Here is a 10,234-nt window from a genome sequence, read left to right as displayed (position 1 = left end):
AAAAAGGAACAAAATTGGGTCATTTGTAGAGACGTGGATGGATCTAGAGACTGTCATACAGAGTGAAGTAAGTGATAAAGAGAAAAGTATTGTATATTAACGCATATATGTGGAACATAGAAAAATGGTACAGATGAACCGGTTTGCAGGGCAGAAATAGAGACACAGATGTAGAAAACAAACGTATGGACACCAAGGGGGGAAAGTGGGAGGGTGGTGGTGGTGGTGGTATGAATTGGGAGATTGGGATTGACATATATATACTAATATGTATAAAATAGATAACTAATAAGAACCTGATGTATAAAAAAATAAATAAAATTCAAAAAAAAAGTAACAAGCACAGAGGCTGAAACATTGTAGATGCAAAATGAAGGCAACTCTTTATGTTACTCATTATCCTCAATGTTCAATTAATCATGTTTAAATTTTTCAGAAACAGAAAAAATATTGCAAAGATTAAAATAAAATAAAACCCGTGAATCCGTTACCAATGTAGCCACTGTTAATATTTTACTATAACTCTTCTGCAACATATTTCTTGGCATACACAAAAACCTAGAAACACACAAATGCATACCCAGAAGCAAAACGGGAACGTATATTTCATTCTGTTTTGTAAACTGCTTTTCTTCACTTATGAAGTTAGCACTGACATGTTTTCAGACAAATGAATCATTTTTCCATAATTCTTTCAAATCATTTTATATTCCAAAGCATTGATAAGTGCGTCATGGTTTATGCATTTAATCCCTAATTTTGAAATTTTAGATTATTTCCATTTTTAAATTACAATACACAATTTTTTGTGAATCATTATTATAAGTACATCTTTACACACTTGTAAAATTATTTCCTTAAGATAATGATCAGGAAGTGAAATTCCTTAGTGAAATGATATGGATGGATATTTTAAAATAATTCTAAGAACGAAGTGGAGATATAAAGGAAAAATAAAAGGAAAAGACCAAGCCCTATCTATCATTCACTCACTCATTACTCCAACAAATATTTATTATGCATTTCCTACAAGTCTATTCTAGGTACAGAGACAGTAATAAAAAAGTAAAGGTCCAAACTTTAAATAATTCCAATCAGTGGTGGAGACAAGGATATAGACAATAAGCATGTAAATAAATTAACAATCAAACCCTCAGACCCTGCAGTGCAGTATCATGGGAACTGAGGATAAAGGGATACCAGCCAGTGCAGGGTTTGGGGGGCTTGATGAGGAATTTGAGCATCTAACAGCAAAGGGTCCCTAAGGGGGGCTGTACGTGGCACCTACCTCACAGGAAGAGTCACCGTGCTCCATAACTGGTGTCATCATCACCAAGTCCCTTCGCTGTTCATGGTCTCAGCTCCTCGTCTGGGAGATGGGAAGAATCACCCCCACCACGTAGAGAGGAGTGTTGAGGGGTTGAATTAGAAGAGAGTAGTAAAGCAGAAAACTGTCTGGTCCATCCTGGATGCTGAAGTCTTTTCTAATCTTCCCTTTACAAGTCCAGGGTCTCCCACTGCTCCTGGAGCATCCACGGACCTTGATCTGTTCCCACTGTACTCCGTTCCCTGACAATCTATAGCTGCATGTATCCTTTACCAAGTTCTGCAACTTCTAGGAAGTTTTTGTACCGATGTGATCACACGTGCAAAATGAGAAAGCAACAGGACTATTTTCAAACATTTTTTTTAATGTAAGTAGTAGGTTATATTCCAGAAGATGGAAATCTATCTCAATATCTATAAATATGGGACTGGGTAAAGAAACTAGGATTCATCCATAACACAGAATACTATGCAGAAATGAAAAGAATAAGGAAACTTTTTATACTTATAGAAATAGATTTCTAATACATTGTTAATGAAATGGATGGAAGAGTGAGTTTGGTGGGGGCAGTAATTAGGATGCCACAGTGAGAGAGAACAGTGGGTAGGCTACAATTTTTTTAACATGAGGGAGGAAATATGCATATACCTTTATCTCCTCCTTTGACCTGACACCCAAATTGAACGCTGTCATTTGAAAGGGATGAGAGAGGACATGCCTGTACTAGGATATGGGAACACAGTGGGAACACTAAGTACCTGCCTAGCACTTGTAGGAATCTGAGTTTCTGACATGAGCAAAAGGGACTCTGCCTTAATCTGAGAGGACAGAAATGCTTCCTGAGGAAGTTATGGAAGAGTGTTGGGAGGGAAAAAGGTGACCCTATCAGCATGGCTGGGAGATGGAAGAGGATACCAGGCAGAGAGGACATGATGGATGGATGGATGGATGGATGGATAGATGGATGGATGAATGGATGATGGATGGATAGATGGATGGTTGGATGCATGGATGGATGGAAGTATGGCTTGGATAGATAAAGCTGCATCAGGTAAAACATCCTCTTCCCACACTTCTCCCTTACCCAACCACACACCTGGATCCAGTAGGGTCTAATCCAGGAACTTCACCCATTCTTTCCATGAGGAGACCACACACGAACAGGAGTCAGGCTGCTCTGGAACCTAGGGGAGAATAAGAAAGTAAATCTGAGGAGCCCATGTGAAACATTTTGGATCCCAGCACTTTCTGAAGCGGGCTCCCTGAGAATAAAGGCGTCCCCTCTCCCTCTCTCTGTATTTTCCCCTTCAGTCTCCCACACAGTTTCCTGGAACTCCTGCGGGAATGGATGGAGAACTGAGTAATTGAACACCCTTCCCCCTGCATCTCTGGAGATTCCTGGGCACAACCCGGGGAATCGTGCTCGTTAGCAGAGATTGGGCTGGGACGTTGGAAAAAAGAAAACTTTCTGCATCGTTCAGAGTCTTAGAGGAAAAGGTCTGTGTGAGTGGATTCCTCCCTCCCACCAGAATCTGAGCTGTTGTTCCGTGAAGGTGACTCCAGATGAAAACTCACAGGGTTGTCATGGCAGCTACATCCTGAAGTGGTTAGGGGGCCTTTCTGAGAGTCACATTTCTTTTTTGTTTGTTTGTTTGTTTGCGGTACGCGGGCCTCTCACTGTTGTGGCCTCTCGCGTTGCAGAGCACAGGCTCCGGACGCGCAGGCTCAGCGGCCATGGCTCACGGGCCCAGCCGCTCCACGGCACGTGGGATCCTCCCAGACCGGGGCACGAACCGGTGCTCCCTGCATCGGCAAGCGGACTCTCAACCACTGCGCCACCAGGGAAGCCCCTGAGAGTCACATTTCTTGTGTGTGAAATGGACAGAGAAATCCAGTCGCCATGGCCCAGAAAGGGCTCACAGACCTGGAGTGAGAAGTCTGCAGGTGACTTTGAGATAGAGAGAAGCAGACCTTGACATGTACGAGTGGCCTGGCAGTCACGGCTAGGCCTTGGTGTCCTCCTGAGGAGCAGCCAGAATGTCATAGCACACGGCCATCAGACATGGCCATTCTGTGACCGTGTTGGAGGGAAACATAAACAAGACCTGTAATCATGGATGAACTCAGACAAAAACGAGTGTTAGCCAAAGAAAACAAGTTCTCTCCAACGTTAAGGGTGAGCAATGTATTCTGGTTTTCCCAAGTCTGCCCTGGTTTCAGCACCAAGTCTGCCCTGGTTTCAGCACTGAAAGTCCTGCATCCCAGAAACAGTGCTGAGCAAACCAGGAGGATTGGTCAGCCTGCTTGTAACCTTGAGACAGCACATGCTGTCCTTGGGACTTCTTCTATCCAAAGAAATTGAGGAGACTGGACTCTGTTACTAGTTTTCAAAATCCCTCTTTGCAGAAAGTCGGGAGTTTTGATTTGTTTGTGTGGTTTTGGTTGGTTGGTTGGTTGGTTTCTTTTTTGGCCCCAAAGAAAAAGAGGCAAAGCTTTCTGGAAAAAATTGCATAATCTCACTTGTACGTGGAAGCTAAAAAAGTCGAGTACATGGAAGTAGATAGTAGAATGGTGGTTATCAGGGGCTGTGAGGTGGGGAAATGGAAAGATGTTGGTTAAAAGTTGCAGTTAGGTAGGATGAATAAGACTAGAAATTGCACATACAGCATGTAGACTGTAGTTAAGACTACTGTGTTGAATACTGGATATTTGCTGAGAGAGTAGTTTTCAGGGACTCTCATCACACACACAGAAAAATTGGTAACTTTATGAGGAGATGATACGTTAATTTGGTTGACTATAGTAATCATTTTACTATGTATATGTACATCAACTCATCATGCTGTAACCTAAATGTCCATCAATGATGAATGGATAAAGTAGATGTGGCATATATATATATATATATATATATATACAATAGAATATTAGTCATAAAAAAGAATGAAATAATGCCATTTGCAGCAACATGAATGGACCTAGAGATGGTCATACTAAGTGAAGCAAGTCAGACAGAGAAAGACAAATATCATATGATACCACTTATATGTGGAAACTTAAAAATGATACAAGTGAATTTATTTACAAAACAGAAACAGACTCACAGACATAGAAAACAAACATATGGTTATCAAAGGGGAAAGTGGGGGAGGGATAGATTAGAAGTATGGTATTAAAAGGTACACACAACTATATATAAAATAGATAAGCAACAAGGATTTACTGGATAGCACAGGGAACTGCATTCAATATCTTGCAATAACCTATAATGGAAAATAATCTGAAAACATATGTGTATAACTGAATCACTTTGCTGTACCCCAAAATTAACACAATAATGTAAATCAACTATACTTCAATTTTTAAAACTTTTTAAATTATCATGCTGTATACCTTAAATATATACAATTTTCACTTAAAAATTAAATGACATTGAAAAGAAGAATTAAAGAGGACCTACATAAATGGCGCATGTTATAAACTTGAGTAGTCAGTAATTTTCACTTTTCATTTTTACCTATATTAGTCTGTACATTTTGTGTCATCGCAGTCAAAATCCCACAAGGGTATGTGTGTGCATGTGTAAGTGTGTGTATGTGTGAAACTAAGCAAACTGAATCCTAAAATTTATATGTGAGGGTAAAGGACCAACTCTAGTGGAAAACAATGTTTGTCTCAAAGCTACAGAAATTAACAATAAGGAAATCTGACCAGTGAGCTAGCAAAGAGAGCAAAGAACTGAGCCAACACACAAATGTTTATTTAATTGATAAGAAGAAATGGCATTGCAGAGAAGTGAAGAAAGTAAAGGCATTTCAATAAACGGCCTTAGCCCAATTCACCACTACTAAGAGAACATGAGGGGACTTCCCTGGTGACGCAGTGGTTAAGAATCCGTCTGCCAATGCAAGGGACACGGTTCCAGCCCTGGTCCGGGAAGATCCCACATGCCTCGGAACAACTAAGCCCGTGTGCCACAACTACTGAGCCCACATACCACAACTACGGAAACCCTTGTGCCTAGAGCCCGTGCTCTGCAAGAAGAGAAGCCATGGCAATGAGAAGCCCACGCACCGCAACGAAGTGTAGCCCGCGCTCTCCGCAACCAGAGAAAAGCCTGCGCGCAGCAACAAAGACCCCAGGCAGCCAAAAATAAATAAATAAATAAATAAATAAATTTAAATTTAAAAAAAGAGAGAGAGAGAATGTGAAATTTTCTCAAGCTCAAACTCTTCTTAAAACTATGTGCCCTCTATAATATACATATATCGAAACTAACACAACGTTGTAAATCAACTATACTCCAGTAAAATTTTTTTAAAAAGATAAAAGACCAAAAAAAATTATGTTCTAAAGGAAGAAGGAAAAGTAAATTCAGAATCAATAAAACTCTTAGAAGATGGTAGGAGACACATTGCTTTGGGGTCTGTTTAGACTTGGAAACAAGCGCAACTGGTTTAATTATATGAAAACTAAGCACTCTATCACACACACACAGTGAAAGGACTGAAAAGTCAAGCTATAGTGTGGGAAATTCTTTGCAACACATATATTTGAAAAAGAGCTCATTTCTTGAACACAGAAATAACGTCTATAAAGCAAAAAGAGGGAATTCCCTAGTTGTCCACTGGTTAGGAGCCTGTGCTTCCACTGCTGGGAGCCCAGGTTCGATCCCTGTTCGGGGAACTAAGATCCCACAAGCCGCGGGATGAAGCAAAAAAAAAAAAAAAAAAAAAAAAAAAGGCAAAAAGAGGGGAAAATACTTCAGAAGAAAACAGTGGGGAAGAAACTTAAACTAGCCCATCAGAAAGAAGAATATTGAACTGCCATTCAATAGATGAAAAAATACACAAACTCGTTAGCAATCTGGAAAATGCAAAAGAAAAACATAATGAGATATAACTACAAACCTCATATACAGCCAACACCAAACCGTGCTTACTGCCAAGTTTTGGAATGGGAAATAGGTGGAAATACTCATTCACTACTGCTGGGGGTGTAAATCGGTCGACTGTGGCAATAAAATTGGCAGTATCTACTAAAGGTTAATGCACACAAATTTATGACAAAGCAGTTCCACTCCTACATGTGTATTTAGGGGTAATGCATGGACTTGAGCACCCAGACACATACAAGAATATTTATAGCAGCATCAAACCAGAAACCACACAAATGTCCATTAACACCAAAATATGAGAAAAATTTAACCAAAAACAAACGCAATGAGAAGAAAAAAAGAAGAGAAAAAATAAAATAAATTAAAAATGTCACCTTCTTGAGATAAAATTTCCTTGTAAAAAGATGGACCTAAATGATGGGGGGTGGGGAAGCAATGAAAATGACCAAATGACACCTACATGCAACAACATAGTTAAATCTCACAAATGTGTTGAACGAGATATCCAGAAACATATAGTGTACGAAGCCACGTATATAAAGTCCAACAGCAGCTAAAACAAAATTATACTGTTAGACACACCAGTATTGTACTCATGTCTGGGGGGAAGCAAGAGGGTAGTGAGGAAAGGAATCAAGAAAAAGTGTTTGAACATAAGAAAATGTATGATTTTACTAGACAAGGGTACGGTTATATGTTAAATATTATTCGTTGCATTGTAAAATCTTGTCCTGTGTACTTTTTCTACATGCGTTATTTTTCACACACACAAACATTTTTTTAATTAAAAAAAAAAAAAAAAAAAAAAACCTGTTTACTTTCCTACGATTCAAGGGCGCCATCTAGCGACCTCACAGGCACTTCATGAACTCAAAAGCAACTTTTTTTAATAAAAAAAAAAAAAAAAAAAAAAAAAGCCTGTTTACTTTCCTACGATTCAAGGGCGCCATCTAGCGACCTCACAGGCACTTCATGAACTCAAAAGCATTCCCTAAAATTGAAACAGAAAATAACCGAGATACTTTTGTTACTTCGTATTTTTAAGGGTTTTTTGTTTAATATGACTTTTTCCCCAAATTATGATAATCATGCACACGGCCTTGGAAGTCTGTAGGGCTTTGGATATACGGCACAATGTTCTGTGGGATTCCTGCAGCCCTGGCGTGGACGTGGCTTGGGGATGGAGTGTAGGCTGGGTTTCACATCCCCACATCTCCTCGGACGGTGCCTACAGGCAGTGTGCAATATACACACCGTGCCCAGCAGCCCTGACTGTCAGCGAGGTCCTCGGAGCATCTGCCTCCGACAGATGAGAACGCTGGGCTCAGAGACGGGAGGGTTCCCGGCTGTCTGGTCCTGAGCCCCTGTTTCCAGCATCAGCCCTCCATCCTGCCCCCGAACATCCAAGGAAAGGTAAACTGGGCCACCTCCAGTAATACCTGCTACACACCTGCTTTTTCTGTCCTCAGACATCGACCCTCTCATCTTCACTATCACTGGATTCCTGTTTCCCTGATAAAAGTAGCAACAAGAAGAGAATATTTTAATAATTTCATAGGAAATCAGGAACAGTTGTTATCTTTTCTCTTTGGATCTTTTCAATTCCCAGTGAGAAATATACACCAGCAGAAACCCAGAAACTTAGCTCCATTCTTTGTGCCATCGTCCTAAGAGTTTACATTCCGATGGGGGAACATGCAGTAATGAAATAAGCAGACAAGAGAAGCATCAGGTTTGTGATGGAAACAAGGCAGAGGTGTGCACGGAGGGCCTCTGGAGATGACAGTCAGGGTGGACTTCCCTGAGGAGGTGACCTCTGGCCAGAACCCTGAATGGAGACAGGAAAGAACCACATAAGGACTCAGGGGAGGAGAGGCGGGAAGAACAACAGGTGCAGAGGTCCTGAGGTTGGTTCTTTGAAGAGACAGAGAAGCCGGTGTGGCTGGAGCCCAGTGACCAAGGGGGAGATAAAGTCAGCAGGGCCTGGCCGGCCACAGAAGAATTTGAGTTTTATTCTGAGCAAAGAAAGAAGCCCCTGTGGGGTTTAATCTGACTTGTACCTTAACTTCATTTCCTCTGAACATTTCTTCTGTCTGCTGAGTGGAGACTTGAATGGGACTGAAGGGGAGTGGAGCGGACAGGAGACAAGAGAAGGGGGTCTTGGGGATTCAGGTGAGACACCTGAATGAGACACCTGGATGAGGTAATGGGGAAGGTAGAAAACACCAAGAACATTGGCCGCTTCTAATCCTGCCTCAGACGTCTGTGCAGGGAGATTACAGATAGTGTAAAGAGAGCTTGGTCTGTGGGACCTCGGGCAGCAGCAGCCACCCCGGGAATCATGGAGTTGGGGTCCCTGGGGAGATGTCTGCTGGGAAGTTCACCTCAAACCTCTCACCCCAGCTGCGGGGGAAGGGTTAGGAATTCCTAACATGAGCTGCAGGGGAGGGGATTGACCTAACTGCCGCCCCCCCGCCCCCCACCCCCCACCCCCCCGCCAACAAATCACTGTGTATGTTCTTTCTCTCAATTCCTGAATTCCTTTCTCTAAGTCGAGCTTCCGCCTGCAGGTTACCATGGCAACCAGGACATTCCATCCTCTTAAAGATGTCTTTGATACACGTGTATGATATTCTGGAAAATGTGAAATTATAGAGATGACAACCATATTGGTTGTTGACAGGGGTTAGGGGAAGAGACGGGAAGTGACTATAAAAGGGGGAAATGAGGGGGGATTTGGGGGTGGTGGAGTCATTCTGCATCCTGATTGTGGTGGTGCTGGTGGTATTGAATCTATGTGTGTGTTAGTACTCATAGAACAATACAGCAAATAAAGTCAACATTTTTAGAAAGTGTTGTTTCAATACTGGCAGCCATTAAAAAATATGTTGCAGAAAAAGTCTTAATGACAAAAAAAATAGTTCTTGGTATGTGTAGTTAAGTGAAAAAAAAAGCAAGATTACCAAATGCTATACACTGTATAATCTCTTTTTTAGAAAAAACATCTTTATTGGAGTATAATTGCTTTACAATGGTGTGTTAGTTTCTGCTAACAAAGTGAATCAGCTATACATATACATATACTCCCATATATCCTCCCTTTTGCGTCTCCCTCCCACCCTCCCTATCCCACCCCTCTAGGTGGTCACAAAGCACCGAGCTGATCTCCCTGTGCTATGCAGCTGCTTCCCACTAGCTATTTTACATTTGGTAGTGTATATATGTCCATGCCACTCTCTCACTTCTTCCCAGCTTACACTTCCCCCTCCCCGTGTCCTCAAGTCCATTCTCTACGCCTGCGTCTTTATTCCTTTCTTGCCCCTAGGTTCTTCATAACCATTTTTTTCTTTTTAGATTCCATATATATGTGTTAGCATATGGTATTTGTTTTTCTCTTTCTGACTTACTTCACTCTGTATGACAGACTCTAGGTCCATCCACCTCACTACAAAAAAACTCAATTTCATTACTTTTTATGGCTGAGTAATATTCCATTGTATATATGTGCCACATCTTCTTTATCCAACACAAGTGTCGATGGACACTTGTGTTGCTTCCATGTCCTGGCTATTGTAAATAGAGCTGCAATGAACGTTGTGCAACAGTGCAAGAGGGTTCCCTTTTCTGCACACCCTCTCCAGCATTTATTGTTTGTAGATTTTTTGATGATGGCCATTCTGACTGGTGTGAGGTGACACCTCATTTTAGTTTTGACTTGCATTCCTCTAATGATTAGTGATGTTGAGCATACTTTCCTGTATTTGTTGGCAATCTGTATATCTTCTTTGGAGAAATGTCTATTTAGGTCTTCTGCCCATTTTTGTATTGGGTTGTTTGTTTTTTTGATATTGAGCTGCATGAGCTGCTTGTATATTTTGGAGGTTAATCCTTTGTCAGTTGCTTCATTTACAAATATTTTCTCCCATTCTGAGGGTTGTCTTTTCGTCTTGTTTATGGTTTCCTTTGCTGTGCAAAAACTTTTAAGTTTCATTAGATCCCATTTGTTTATT

The sequence above is a fragment of the Physeter macrocephalus genome, chromosome 17, assembly GCF_002837175.3.
Source record: "Physeter macrocephalus isolate SW-GA chromosome 17, ASM283717v5, whole genome shotgun sequence".
Classification (NCBI taxonomy): Eukaryota; Metazoa; Chordata; class Mammalia; order Artiodactyla; family Physeteridae; genus Physeter; species Physeter macrocephalus.
The sequence above is the reverse complement of the archived record's forward strand: the minus strand, read 5'-3'. Positions refer to the sequence as shown.